Source organism: Neopsephotus bourkii, unplaced genomic scaffold (assembly GCF_033783945.1).
Source record: "Neopsephotus bourkii isolate Nb327-2 ecotype Australia unplaced genomic scaffold, CSIRO-AGI_Nbou_v1 NB_1016, whole genome shotgun sequence".
Classification (NCBI taxonomy): domain Eukaryota; kingdom Metazoa; phylum Chordata; class Aves; order Psittaciformes; family Psittacidae; genus Neopsephotus; species Neopsephotus bourkii.
The window spans coordinates 3,877,198-3,893,482 of NW_026901505.1; positions in this window are offsets into that span (position 1 = coordinate 3,877,198).

Consider the following 16,285-nt stretch of genomic DNA (forward strand, 5'->3'; position numbering starts at 1 on the left):
TCTTCCCAGGTGAAGGAATAGTTAAAACTTGTTGGGAAGCCTCCGAGCAGTGCATTTTTAAAGCTATTTCCTGACACCTCACCAGAAACACAAATCCCACTCAGTTTTCACTGCTAGTTATGTTCGTGTTTCCATGCTCTCCTCACAGACTCTCGCAGAAAAGGCTTCTCTCACACCTGCTAAAGTCAGAAATTGCTGCATGCTTCCCCAGTGACAGATATAGCAGATCTCAAGCCTTGAGCAATGAGCCTGCATCACCCATCATGGTCACCTGCCCTGTGACCAGTCAAAGCTGAATCATGGAGAGAGGATGCAAAGGGGTGCATCTGGACCTCCCTGGAGGCAGCAGCTTCACTGATGCCTCTCAAGGTCCTTTCCAGGTCCTTTCCTGCAGTCCCAGCACTAACAGGTCCTGGCACAGGGCTGTGGCTAAGCATAACCATGTAATTAGTGAAGTCCTAACAATCTTTGTTTCTGTACATTTTCTTTAGGGAAAAAACATCCCCAGCCAGTGGAGCATTTCATTTTGAAATCAAAACCTCATGTCTGTCTTGATCAGGAATGTAAAATGGGGACTTGAGGGTTTAAAGACATGACAAATTATGGGAAGCTGCAGGGGCTGAGAATTCCTATCTCCAAGGATGCCGACTGTTATAGCTTTGACCTTTTCTGCAAATACCATCCTCCCTTATAAAAATGTGGCTTGGAGTTTATTTAGAAATTCTTTTAAAATAAGAAGGAGTTTTAGAGAGTCTGCTGTGAGGTTCTCCACGTACATGGGGATACAGCCTTTTTTAAGGGCATTCCATCACTGCTGGAAAGTAGTGCATGAAGGGCTGTGCCACTGCAGAGAGTGTGCTGGACATAGAATCATAGAATTGACTAAGTTAGAAAAGACCTTGCAGATCATCAAGTCAAACTATTGCCATGCATCTCAGTGGCTCTGGTGGCACCACAGAGATCAGCCCTGAAGCGTGGTTCTGCAAGAGGAACCTCAACTGTATTGAAATAAAGCCTGAGTTGGCTTCCACCATGCAAGAGCGAAGTGCCCTCATGGCATAGACAGCAGCAGTTTCCCCAGTGTCACAGCTTATGGAAAGGCTAAACCCAGGCTGCATTTTAACACAGCCCTCCACGATATAAGACATTATGGCACATAACCCGCTCTATAAACCCCACTCCATTTCTCAGATTTTCTGCAGTTTGTATCTGCTTTTCTCTGTCCCACGATCACACCGGGCTACATTTGTCACCCATGAATAATCCCACTTACATTGCAGAGTCTCTTCCTACCCTGGAGAAAAATGCAGTGGGAGGTGTGGGGAAGCTCAGTGAAAGCTGACAGCCAGGAGAGACTGGGAAAGGCCTACAGAGTGCCTTATTTAGATGTCCTATTTTAAGATAAAATGAGGAGGAACTATGCACATTCAGCATTTTGTTAAACTGAAATGAAATCAAGCCACTATGAAATCAGTTTGCAGAGGGGTGCAGTGCACATCCTTGAAGCCTTCTTGTATATATTATTGTTGGTATTATTATTTATAACTGTGGTAGCAATCACCTCACTGTCAGCAAGTCCCAACCTTGGCAAAACCGATCTGTATATCACAGGAGAGAGACCTGGCCAAAAAGAATTTCCATCACTGTTGGTAGAAGGGAACACAGTCCTTTGCCTCCACGTGCAGAAAATGAGATAATGTCCACCTGGGCCCTCAGCATTATCTCACTGCACAAGATGCTGTGGACAGTAATCTCAGGAATTATATGGTTTTCCCTCAGATCTACCACCTACACATGCTGGTCCAAAGCTAACACTAGCTGATGAGGTATCTGCAGAAACCCATTAAAAGCATTGTAGCCAGGATACCTTGGAGGAGGCAGAGGATGCCCAGGGAAACTGAAACTGCTCTGCAGCAAGAAAGGGCTTCCGAGGGTCTGGACAGCCCATGGCAGCAGCCAGCTGACTCTGCAGATCCCTGGAAAAGGAGATGTATTTTGTGGCTATCTGCATTACATGGACCAGTGAAAGCTGGCCACAGCTGATGATCCAGGACCAGGGAATGAGTCTTGGATAATCATTAAAGGCCCAGTCTTGGGTTCATCAAAGTCTCTGGTAAAACATGTTACTGATAAAGCAGGACATTCAGATCAGGCTCCTGCTGGAGTTGGAAATCACTGAAGCTTTCCTGACTACACAGGCTTATCAGGAATAGTCTTAAAGTCAGAAAATAGCTGAGGCTGAAAATAATCTGTTCTCAACATCCCACATTCAGAAATGCCTGGAACTGAGGCACGGGGGTTTTTTTGCAGCACTCCCTAAGCACAGACCATTTGCAAGCCATGGAAGAGCAGGCAATCCATAGCATCTTTCAACAGCATCCAGAATTGGATGACACGTAAAATATGAGAAAGATAAGACTTGCATGCTGCTTTTAAAAACCTGAAATAAAGTTTACTAGGCTTTATGACATATATACCAGATTGCTTGAATTCTGGCCATCCTGCACATAACAGCCTCTCCTCTTCCTCTGATGGTCACACAGCACAGCTCTAGTACAGACTGAAGAAGTGGTCAGGCTGTCTCTTCAGAGGAGAAAAGACCAGCCATTCCTCCCCTCCCAATGAAAATGGTAGCAGGATGATACCTTTTATTCAGGAAAATACAGCAATTATTCTGAGCAACAGCATAGAAGTCAGAAACTTGAAAGGGTGGAGTAAAAAAGGACCAGGAGACAGTACTGAGAATATGTGATGATGCCATTTAAGTACATATAAACTCATTTAGGAACTCGCTTGGAACAAGGTGTTCTTACAGTATTGCCAGACTGACCAGAAACAAGAAGAGCATTAAGGTCCAATTGACCAATAAGTTGGTCAAACCCTCTCTCATGAGACTGTCAGCCAAATTTGTAAACATTGAAGGTCAGATAAACATACAAATGTCGCAACTGACTGGATTCACATTCCTCTGGCGATTCACCTACGTTTTCTTCTGTCAGGACTAAGGGTTCTAGTGGATGGTAGGCAGCTAACAGGAGGATCTCTACCAGCACAGGGAGAGCAGAGGCTGCAATGGAAAGTCTAAGCTCTGTAGGAAAAATTAATCCCAGTCCCCAAAGCAACAGCCATCCTTATCTTTGAAAGAAAATTACAAGCATTTTCTATCTGTCAAGGATGAGCAAATGAGCTAACCTAAAAACCCTCAGGGGCCATAAAACCTACCAAACCATTATAAACCAGGTACTACCGCTGAGGAATTCCTTTGGAGCAACATCAGCAGGAAGGGAGGGCCTATCCTGAGAGGTGGCGGGGACAGCATGTGCCCAGCAGCCCGAAAGCAGCAAGGACAGTGAGACATGCTGGAAGGATGCTATGTAAAAGGCAAGTGCTGGTTAAACCCAGAAGACTGTCCCCAGCCCCCATCCCTGCATATGGACAGCATGAGGCACATCGGATGCCGCAAGCACTCTCTGTCCTTAGTAACTGGCAGAAGCCACACTCTCTCACAGGTTCTCCAAGGCTGTCCCATGGCTGCGTGTGCAGCACTGCATAGCTGCACCATGGTACACCCTTAGTAACACTTGCATAACCCTGGCTCTAATACGCCCAGTGACACACACCCCCAGAACACAGCTCACTCCTCTGGCAGAAATACAACTGGGACAGTCTAGGGGCTGTCCTATGGGACTGGCAATGCTGCAGCCATGTGACACAAGGGCTAGTATTGAATAAATCAAAGTGATTCTGACTGCAATCTGACAACCCACCAAAATCACTGCAAAAGCATAAAGCTGGCTCCAAACAGTGTGTTCCCACTGACCAAAATGTAAGTATGTTGATGTGGTGCATCTCAACTGGTAGTGCAGGGTCTGTGATACCCAAGGCATCAGCTCACGGGTTACCGTAACAGAGTGTGCAATTGGCTAAAATGCTGCTACTGGCATTAATACAACAGCCCCCAAATGAGGCTACAATATCCTTGTCCTGAGTTCATAGGAAAATGGCAAAAAAGAACTTAGAGTCTAACTATATCATGGGAAAAGCTGGAAAAAGGAAAATGAAGACATAGAAAAATCAGTTCATCAGCTTGTATCCATAGGACTGTACTGATTCCCACTCAGTACTGTCTGCAAATAGAATGAATATGTAGCAAAACTGGACAGAGTGAGAGAATACATTAACAGCCATCCCTACACCTGTCCTGGAGGCTGGCTTTATTAAATAGTCTGTGAAGCACCAATTCCCCACAAATCTAGCTTTTCTCTTCAATTATGACCAAGTGCCATTAGATTAGTATCAGTATCTCTGTACCTAATATCTTACTGCAACTTGACAGATCTCTAACAACGACAGCTGTGTCTCTAAGGTACTGAAAAGCAAGAGAGAAAGAAGACATGCAAGTAAGAATGCCATCTCTGCTACACATGACTGCTGCTAAGCTTGTCCTGCAGTTCAGATGCTTTCGAGCTCCAGAAAGCTAAGGGATTAGGGTTTATTCCTGTTGCAGAGCTTTATTTGTAAGGCAAATAGATATCAGAAGAAAGGGAGGATGCAAAGCAGGACTGGATTAGCTGCCTTTAACTTCTTCAGATGACAGAGAGGACTCTGCATCAGGGACCATAACGATAGGATAAGAGGTAACAGGTTTTAACTTGAACAGAGGAAGCTCAGGTTAGATACAAGGATGAAGCTCTTTATTGTGAGGGTGGTGAGGCGCTGGAACAGGTTACCCAAAGTGTTGGTAAATGCTCCATCTCTGGCAGTGTTCAAGGCCAGGTTGGACAGAGCCTTGGGTGACATGGTCTGGTGTGAGGTGTCCCTGCCCATGGCAGGGGGTTGGAACTGAATGATCTTAAGGCTCTTTCCAACCCTAACCATTCTATGATTCTGTGGTTCTATGATCAGACAGGTGGAACTGTCACCAAAAAGAAGGCCAGAAGGATAACCTCACTGTCCCCAAACTCAAGGAACAGTTGCTAAAGCCCATCCATGGTGGAAAAAAAAATGCTGTGGGAGCATTTGCCAACATCTTCACTTGGCTAGTCAGGAACTGCGCAACCAGCCAGGAGGAGGGTGGGTGGATCAGCCCAACACTAACAAGCTCAGCTGGCTCTGCCTTGCGCCCTTCTCAATAGTTTCCAAAGACAGGGCAACGATTTACCATAAAGAGGCCCCAGGGCACTGACGCCTTATTTTATTTCTGGCTTTGAACTTCAGAAACATCCAGAATTCATGGAAGTGTGGCGTCGCTCACACCAGGTGAATTTACCCGGGGTCTCTGTTTCAGCCATACAACTGTTGGAAAGCTTCAGTGCCTGCTTTCCATCTGACAGCAGCACAGCTGAACAAGAGGGATGCAAAACTAATCGTACACAGAAGGGAGCCAAAAAGGGATTCCAGCAACATGAAAACCAGAGGGAAATGCCAGAGTCATGCTATCTGTGATCAGTATCTGTGACCCCTCATTTTCCAAGAAGTAGCAATGATAAGGCAGCTCTGTCCAGGTGAAAGATATCAGCAGGGCTAATTGTAGCTGAGCAGACTGATTCTCATGACAATGCTGTTATCTCCCTGGATTCCAGCTCCCAGCGGCTGCTCTCACTGCTCATAATATCCAGCAGCAAGGGAGAGAGAGAAAGAAAGAGAAAGGGGGAGAAAACAAAGAGAAAATAATGAAGACGAAAGGAACAGAGGGAAATAACAAACAGAGAGGAAAATACAAGAATAGTAAAACAAAAATAAAAAATAAAGAGAATGAACAGAGAGATACAGAAAAAAAGTGAAGACAAATGGGAGTCTCTAGCTGCTCCACAGTTTCCTCTTACAGGAATTTCAAGAGAGTGGAGATGATGGCAGAAATTGCTCACTGCAGGTGAATGGCAAGAGGCAAACTCAGCTCATCCGTTCCCCGAAGAGGTAGATCTTCTGCAAGGAGAGACTAGGCAGACATGGAAGGCACAGAGTAAAGAAGTAACTCCAGAGACATTACTACTCTGCTGGCTGTGAGTAAAAAGCTCCAGAAGCTTTTAAAAGTGAGCTGTTAATGAGGCTTAGCCTGTGCACACAGCATAGCACAGAAGGGAGGCTGCTCTGGTCCCTCAAAACTCTTCCCCAAGAGCAAAGGGATGTGCTTGTCCAGCAGGAAAGGAAGGGAGGGGAAAGCCAACCCCCAGATAACTCTGCATTAATGTCCCCTGCTATCCCTGCATGCACCCACCATTTTCCCAGTCCACCCCACTGGTCCCTTACAGTGCCCTACTCAATTTCCAGATTTCAGATAGCCCCAGCTTCAAACGGGCATGAGTTCTGGGCAGGCTGCCCCTGCACAATCCCCAAGCCATTCCTGGCACGCACCAGGAGCCTGCTGGGCACATGGATGGCCAGCTGGACCTGTCAGACCTGCTGCGGCTGGAGGTGGCTCTGGGCCACATGGTTATTACTCTTGTTATTCCTTCTCAGATCCAGGTAAATACATGGTACAAGAGTCCATGGACCAAGGTGATGACGCTCAAAACAGCCACAGCAAAGGATGAAAGGAGGAGTGAGAAGTGACTTGCTTAAGTGCAACAGAACAATAGCAATGTCTAGTGCAAGATAGAAGGGATTGTTGCTGGAATATTGGTGTCAGGAGCCATCTATATGTGCTAGGTTACCCAAGACATGCACCCAGGGCTGGCAGGTATGACCCAAGACCTGCTGGAGACCAGTGGCCTTCTAGAGCAGCAGCTGGAGAACAAGTAGGACACCCAAGCTTGCAAAACTGACTGCATGCTTATTCCAAGAGCAGTGCCTGATGCCCCAGGCCAGGCTGTCTCCCCACACAAGGATTGAACTCCTAACACCTCCAGCCAGTATTTGGAAGCAGAATCATGCAGGCTCTGAGGAAAAAGGTCCAAACCCCTTACAACAACTCTTAGGGCCATGTGCTTTAGGGATGGATGTCATGAGGATGAGAACAGAAAAAGACAATACCCAGTAAAGGCCAATGCCATCAACAAAACCAGTGTCAGCCTAAAAGAAACTTGCTGGGTTATATATAGACAGCCAGTGGGTGCTCTCAGTGCAGATAACCATTAACTTATTCTCGCTAAGTTTTACTTTTTCTTTTGACCTACATACATTTTAAATGACATTAGAAATAGAATCAAAGTTATACCATAATCTCTTGAAATCCTTTACACTATAGAGAAAAATTGCACAAATTATACATGATGACAGCATTTTAAAAGAAAGTCAAACTGCTGAAATGGTAGAAGCCACAGACCATGACAAGAACATGTCGAAAAGTTCAGCAAGCTTTTGATGAAAATAACTTTTGCTGCAAGTATGGAAAAAACCAATCAGAATCGTTCATTCTGATGTATTCAATCAATTTGATTGAGGTACTTTATCATTCAGATGTTAATTAATGACTTGAAAAGCAGGGACGTTTATTTTCCTCTTCTGCCCATGGAAAAGTATTTCAGAAAGCATTCTGTTAATACTAAAACTTTGAAGACCCTGAGACCAGGAAGAATACCTCATTTAACTCACTACTTAAAAATAACCTTAACATGGCAGCTTTACGTACAGAACAGGTCTCTATATACTTACTTTTTCACATATATTTGATACATTAGACAGTTTTATGTAATAATTCCTTCATGTGATTTCTTTTCTGAATTCCCATTTCAATTCTGATAAATTTTAAGATAAATCACCACATCTTTCCAAAAAGTTTTCAAAACACAAGAAACCCCCTCCAAAAGAAGTGTTATGTAGTATTTTCTTATGTAATAAAGTCTCCTCCTGAGAATCTGAACAAATGTATGATAAGCTGTATAACCCCGTAAGTAAACGTGTACAGGTATGGCAGATCCCAGAACAAATGCAGTGCAAGGGCTGTATTTAGGGCTCTGACCTACATCCTCTGGTCAACCACAGCAGACCAGTTTAAGATGCCCAAAGGATTTTGCTGTGGCTTGCTGATGATCACCGCTCCTGGAGCAAACCTGGCATCATGGGACACACATCCCCATTTCGGGAGCTCCAGGGAGGAGTTTGTTATGTCAGCTTAGACCATAGACAAAGGTCAGTTTGCCCCCCAGAAAACATGCTATCAGGCTGCAGACCTGGAAGTGCAGCTTGTCCTTTCCCACACTAACACAAGGTGGGGAACTGAAGGCAGTAATATCTCAGACTGCTGCCACTGGTTCCACTAGAGCACGTTAGCCAGAAAATCTGACTGTGAAAGGTCCCAACAGCGTGAACACAGATTTCTGCAAGGAAATAACTACAAACTGCATCAGTCCAGGCAAGACAAGGATTCATGACAGGAACATCATGATTCAAAGCATGATAATGTCAGTGATCTTATACCAGCTGACCATGCTCAAGCCAAAGCTGCCCTTCCTCCCCTGTGCATGACACAGAAAAAGGCACGGCCATACCGCATAGGCAGATAGGGAGTTTCTACCCGTACTGCCCTGACACCCCCATATCTGCAGAGCGGGCAGGAGATGGAGGGATCACCAGCTGGTCAGTTTTTCCTGGGCAGGTTAGATGCAACCACAGCCCTCCCCAGCGTTGTGGGGGCTCACCAGCCACCTTCACCCTGCTCCACCAGGTCCCCCCGTGCCGCCAGCAACTCCTGCACCAGCTCACAGCCATAAGCACAGACTGGAGAGGAGGCTCTGTCCCCCGGCAGCAATCCCTACTGCATCTCTGGCTCTGAGACCCAGCAGCTCTCCCAGAGACGCATTTCCCTATTCTGCAGCACCATCTTGCAGCAAGAGGGAGGAAAGCACCTTTCACACGCAACAGTGGGGAGGTGGACCTGAAGGACACGGCAGCTTGGACTGCAGCTGCAAACAGGAGCAGTACAGACAATAGATAAAAGATTTTGGTTAGAGATGGAGAGCTACAGCCTCCAACATCCCCAGCATCAGCACTGGGATTCAACTCAACATGGGACTAGTTTTCAGTATTTTATTGTCAAACTTCAGCCCTCACAGCCCCTTTTCTTCCTACCTCCCTTGCTGGTGGCTGCTTTCGACACAACTAAAACCAAGATACCAGCTAAATTCTCTGCTTGAACCTCTCTGTGAGCATTGCTCCCAGCATAGTCCTCCATCTGCAACCAACCTGCTCCGTACCGACACAGCCACATCCATGACAGGAAGGGAACAAGTGTGACTTATCTGCACAAAGGCAGCAATAGGAGTCTCAAAAGTCTAATATGTCCCTAAAACCTCTAAAATGTTCCCTACTCCCAGATTTTCCATGCTCGCTGCCATGCAGTTCTAGAGCATCGGAGAGCATAGGATGTGACTGAAACCACAGCAGCAACAACAAAATGACCCTTTACACTCTTTCGCCTCCCCTTGTTTAGGTCACATCAGAGGTGATGAGGACAGGGAGAGAACACAGAGCGCATGGAGGTGTTTGCCTCAGGTTTTCAATTTGTTTGGTGACACTCTCAGTCAGGTCTCCTCACTTCTGGAGAGGGATTCGTCTTTCTCCTGTCAGCATCTAGATTTCTCAGATAACTCCGAGAATAACAGCAGAGGAGGTGCAAGTACTTAAAAAAGGAAGAATATTCATTTAGATCCACCTAAAAATTGCCAGTGGAGACTCTGTAAACTTGATTATTAACTTTATGTAAGCCTTAAGTGATTATTTCAAGAGCCTTTGAAGTAAAAGAAATCAAAATTTAAGAAGGTATTTTCAAGAAAGTTGCACTTTCTTGTCACCATTTTCTTGTTACCATTTGTGTCATTAGTTCTGAAGTTAGCTGCCTTTCTTAGCGAGAAAAATAATCCAAACGGACCAAAATAACCTATTGCCAGTAAAGGAGATTTTTTGATTCTCCAATAAAAGAAAAGGGTGAAAGAAAGGTGGGCATGTGGGAAATAGGGCAAAGCTCATCCTCCTGCACACTGCAGGGTGCATTATCCCCTTCGTATCAGTCAGTGTGAGTGCACATAAAGATTTATTTCTATTAAAGAAAACCCTGAGATCTCAATTGGAGGAGGGCTGAGAACAGCCACCACGTTGTGTGCCGACTCTCCGAGGCAAAGCTTCACCTCCCTTTGGCAACACCACCTTTTCCCACAAAGCCACGGCCTGAATTTGTATGCAGCAGTGGGAAAGGAGAACAAACTGTTTCTAGACACAGTGGGTTGTACAGGCCACATTATGGTCTGGATTACCAAAATTATGTACATTTTCTCAAATTATTGGGATTTTTCTGTGTTCCCATGTCTTTTTTTACTCACAGGCTCTCTTGGGCTCGGAACTCCAGAGCTGTAGCTTGGGAATGGAGATCGCAAATCTGCTTCTGTCTTTCCTGATATGCATAGTCCTCATCTTCCCCTCCCTGCAGTACCTTTCTGTTTTCACTTGAAGGCAACCTTGCGCCACATATGTCTATAAAAACAACCGGGCAGGGGCAGCAAGGCCGCTGCTTCACCCCACAGACACCCCACCTTGCAGGTGGAAAGAGGCAGAGCTCCAGGCACGGAGAAGGAGCAGCTCAGTTGCTCTCATAAGGTTTGATACATCAGCATTTGCACAGTGCTGATTTGTCATACAGCTCCCCTAACCGTGATTTCACAACTCTCTTATCACAGTCCTGTATGGTGCAGGAAAGACTGGATCTGCAGCTGTGCTGGAGTACATATGTCCCTGGGTGATGTCTCAGTGCTCACCGCCTGCTTTGGCTCTACTCTTCACCACCAGCATCAACAGTGACTCAATTAGTAGCAGGGACAGAGTGAGAGCTCAGTTCTGAGCGAGGACAGAATAAGCTGGAAAGTATGTAGATAAGAATGATATTTCCTAATCAGCTCTCCCGGAGGAATTTTATCCTTGGATTCTTAGGGAGCCAGTTATCTCAGCCATTAGTGAACTTGTGAGGGACAGGTGAGATACCAGCAGACGGGCAAAGGTAGTGTCTCTCTTCAAAAGCAGGGGACAGGAGGAACCAAGCGATTATAGACCTATCTGCTTAACTGGGATGCCAGGAAAAAAAATACCAGGAGAAATAAGTACCTGAAAAAGCCTAAGATGAGTAACAGGGCCCATGGACTGGTCAACAGTGAGTGGCTACAACACAGTAATGTATTTTATGCAGAGAAGAAGAATACAAGGAGATGCAATATAGAAAAAAATAAGAGTTCACTGCTTTAAACATGTCATTTCCATTCATTTCAGGGAACAGACACATTGATAAATTATATACATCCACCTCTTGACACTACTTTGGAAAGAACAACCAATAACATTACTGTGCATTAAGCTGCATTTATGAAACCACTCTTCAAATCAGAGCAGTATTTAACATTTTCTTCTTTTCCTTCTGCTCCAAATGACCATCTGGCAACAGACTTTCTGGAATGGAGCCTTTTCTCTGGTTTCTGTTTGGAGACAAATCTGTGCCAACTTCCAGCAGTTCATGTGATTTAAGGATGCAGAATATAGTTCTCTTCTGAAATGTACGTGGGCTTGAAGTCAAATTCAGATGCTGAAAAGATCTGGTGTGAAGCAAGCTGTGGGTTACCATACAGTTTTCTCTATGTGCGTGCAATATGTCAAACTTAGAAAGATTTGCATCCCTTTCCACACAGGCTCAGGCTAAGTGGTAAATTCAGTATATTACCCACAGTCACTTTACTTGCACTAACCCCATGAAACCTGCCTGAAGTTTCATTTAAAACTCGTAGGAAATTTCATTTGAAACTAAGGATCCTCCTCAGATATATCAGGGCAAAATCTCCCATTTCAGGAGGATGTGGGAGTCTGGAAAGACTGTCCCTAAAGGAAGAACAATTCTCCTTGTGTATCTGAATGTGTTGGTTCTAGAAGCAACATCTGAAACTTCTAAGAACTAGAGTGTAGTGCATATGCTCACCAGTCACTGCACATGCAGGGCTTGGAGACATGGACAGAAGTGAAAAGTCTCATCTAACAACCTGCACTGCCTCTGTAACTATTTGGTCCTGATTCCTCCTGGTCTATGAACAGAAAATGGTAGGAGATGAAACGAAGACCCTGCCTGGAAACTTTGGGGCAGGTTTCTGTTCTTTTTTCCAAATGTCCCAGCACACTGGTGGCAGAGCTTTGAAACCTGGCCATGTCCATCTGGGGCACAGGAGCAGGCAAGAAGATGCACAGCCAATGCTGGGAAAAAGCATCAGCAGAGGGGGAGACAGGCCTTTCTAGGCTGAGGGTCACTGGAGGACTAAGCAGATGACAGCGTGCAGCTCCCTGGGGAATGTCACCAGCCTCCTGTTATTTCTCAGGAAAGTCTCCAGGAAGCTAACACTGGGTAAACCCATTTGGTTAAAGGTCTCATCTTTCCAGGTCTAAAACTTGGGAGGACAGCCTCAGAGTACATAATAAACTAAAAATATATCTTGACTATCATTGCTTGGGGATAAAATGTGGCTAAACTATAATTCCAAGGAAAGAGGTTAGTGTCCAAGTAGAGGAAAAGACGGAAGCAGTCTCTTTGCCTTTGTGAACAGAAAGAAATGCAAAAAGAAACATCAAAATGTTTTGATGAGGAAATTCATTACTTTTCAAAACTCCTTTCAGCTATAACAGCCCTGGCTTTTGTTCCCATTTATTAGACCTACTAAAGTGGGAGGCCTAAGGAAAATTTTAAAACCATCAAATCACGTTGCTTCTTTTCCAGCAGCCCAAAAAGCAGTCCACAATTTTCACTGAAGTTTTTACCTATGCTTCATCTTTCCCCAGAGACCTTCCCATCAATGTCAAGGAGATGGACAGGTGTCCTGGGTTCAGCAGTAGCAGTCATTTGTCACCATTTTGTAGGTGAAGCAGAGTCAAATTTGGACCCCTTCAGCAAGGCAACCACTCAGCTGGTGCATGAGGAAAGCTCTAAGCTCAGGATAGGTGCTGGGAGCATCACCCCGGTGCTGCTGGAGCTGCACCATGGACAACCAGCCCTATTGCCTAAAACAGACCCATCAATGGGCTGTGTGTATAGAGCCTGGGCCAGGTCTACAGAAAACTGAGGAGCAGAATTATTCTGAGAGACATTCCAAGGCTTAAAATATAAGCTGAACTTTCCTTGTAACAACAGAGAGAAAAACTTAATGTCATTTTTAGTAACCTGTAGGATTTTCTGCAATGGCTCCTGATATGTGGTGAGCTGACACCTACACCTTGAATACCCTCCTGTTTGTGACAGGCCTGTGAGGGCTTTGTCCTATTTAGCAGCCAACTGAGCAAGCCACATGCAGCAGATAGGTGTGTTTCCCAGTGTAGGAGCATTATGCTATGAGAATATAGTAGGTCTATTGAGATAACAACAGCATCAGAAGCACATGGTACTCAAATATAGGACAGCCACTCAATCTACTCTAACTAGCTAATGTCACTGGCAAAGTGGAACAAGTATACAGTCTCCTGATGACTCACCTCCAAAGGGTTGTACATTTTCTCCCTCATTTCCATTTTTCCTTCTGGGAAAGTTGTTAAAGTTTTAAACATGTCTATTCACACAAGACCCACCTGAATTCCTCTGCACCTATATTCCTGCATACATACGTGTCCATAGCTGCTAGACCCAGCCACGGAGGAAATAGGGCGCTGAGTTGGCTTTTTGACGGCTTCTCAAATGCTTTCTGCTGCCTATGGCTGCAGACATGACTGCTTCTTGCCAAATAGTAAATAAAGGCTACTCCCCCCTCTGAAATTAATAGCAGCTTGTTTTGCCTCCCTGCCAGACAGGCTGTAATCTAATCGCACGCCCTGTGGCTTTACCCAGCAATCGCTCTTTCCCTTTTACTGTCACATTGCATCGCATCATTCCTCAATTCCTGCCAATTCCTTGGCACCCGCCATAGATACATCGGGCTGGGACTTATTCCACAGCACCTCTTGAGTCAACCTTCCTCATACACATATATGAAGGCTGAAAGAGAGGAGGATGTGTGCTGGGGGTGCTGGGTCACAAACATTAGCACAGGGTTACCCAACTGTGAAGCCAAAGGATGTTATTTGTCAGGAAACCTTGATGCAATTTTAATTTCTCCCAAGGTTGCAGTAGCTCCAGCCGAGCTGTGGCTGTTGAACAAGAGCTCGTGGGTATTTGGCTGTCCACAGCTTACAGACCTCTCCACTGTGGGTACATGTTGCTTATAGGGGACTCGTGCTGATAAAACTCAGCAATTTTTAGTATATACAAAAGCCAAATGGTAAAGGTAGGAACCTACAGCAAGGCATTCATATCAAATTGGTAGGGAAAGACTGACTGAATACAATGGTTCAAGCTGAAAAGAAGGAAAATAAAGAAGGTGATAGGAGCAGCAGAGAAGGGATGGACCTGGAGCCTTTGGAAAGGTTAGCTAGCTGTGCTATTTTGGTTCAATTTGTTTAGGAGAAAACAACTAATACGGTTAGCTTAGCCATCTGACAAGCTGTAAGGGAGTCCTGGATGAACATCCAGGAGGTGTATGCCAGTGTTTGTGGGTGTACCTGATGTCATGTGAACTGCATCACTTCTCCAGGAGATGTAGAAGCAGCCAGGTCAGACGGCAAGCAGCTAGCCTGAGGTTGTTCAGTGTTCAGAGCAAGATCTGCTGCAGGCCTTGCTCTCAGATTATCAGGCACGCTCATATCTAGATGCATCCTAAATTTGGACATGGGCACATCAGCAGGAGAGGTTTACCTGTGCTAAGGCTGACCTGTCAAAGTGCTTTGGCAGAGAAGGGCAGGCACAGATAGAGGATATTCCTCTCGGGACTTTCACAGTCCTATCATCTATAGGTTGTTGCATACAGGCACAGAAAAGAAAACAAAAGGAAGTACCTATTCCCCTTACTCCTGCTAAACCTGTCTGCTCCAAGGGAATATGCTCCAAGCACTAGTGCCCTCCATAGAAACTAGCTCAGTAACCCTTTCTCTGACATCCTGACTCCAAAGAAGCCGCATCACTCTGTGCTTCTTACCCAGCACTAACATTTTGCCCTTTTGCTCAAACCACCTCTCCCGTTAGCTTTTTTCTGACATCAATCTACCAGCTGTGTTAAATGTCCCATTTCCCCAAGTACGCAGAGCTCAGAGAAAAGAGGATTCAGACAGCGCTTTATCTTGGTGACAACTTTCTTTTCTGAAACCAGTTGGGAGCAAAATGTTCAGCTATTGCCAAAAAAAGATCATCAACAGCTATTGGCATCATCAGCCCTTGGTTACGTGGTTTCCCAAGTGACACAAGGGATGACAGATTCATATTAATTCCAGTCAGCAAATGGATTATAAATACTCCCCCAGCCAGTTGCCACCTGATAGGACTGTCCTTGAGTCCTCCAACTGTGTAAGGGACTTGTCAACTCTAAATTTACTCACCAGCATGTATTGTATAAAACATACTACTCTGTGATCCTCGGTAGACACTTGTGCTGTAGCCCAGCATGGATTAGACCAGAAACTGCTAGTTCCATCAACCAGACAGACATCTCACTATTGCTTATCTGAAGACTTCAGTGGCAGAAAGGAGAAAGGGATGAGTTTGACAGGATGCCTTGGTGTATTGGTCATGCAATTGCCACAGCAGCCCCATCCAGTCTGAGTTAATAAAGTGATCAAAAGCTAAGTCCGCCTAACACCTTTCTGATGAAGTAACAGCTTCTGTTCCTAAGGATAGCCCTTCCCATCAGAAAAATGTCTGACTGCGACTGATATAAGTAAACCCACTTCAAGGATGGGGTGTCCAAAACGAGACAGAGCTGATACAAAGCAGATCAAGACAGTATTCCCTGTAAAAAGGAGTAGGCAGGAGGGTAAAAGTTTGTACAAATGGACTGTTCACTTGAAGAACCATAATTAGACAGATTTAACTTTCACAAAATGGAAAGTAAACAAAAAGAAAGCAAGAGAAAAGCACTTTTTTCCTAGCATGAGAACAGTCCTGGTGTCTGCAAATCGGGCAGATGCACATGCTAATGACACTTGCCTGCATTAGATTTTCTCACTCTGCCTGAGTGGAAAGGCAGTTTGTAAATGGTCTGTTCAGGGCACTCTACCTAAAGCCTGCTGCTTTTTCATGCACAAAAGCTTTTCAAGCTCATCAGCTGGCAACAGCATCTCATCCATATTGATTGATGGCTATGGATAAAATCTGCCTTCAGTTAGACAAAACCACAAGATTTAGCTGGTTGTTGGGGCCTGCATGACTTTTTGCTCTTCTTTGGGCTTTTTCTGATTTCATGCCCCAGATTATTCTCCAGTGGAGTTCTCAGGTTCTCCTGGGGACACTCAACCTCTTGGGCAGCAGCCA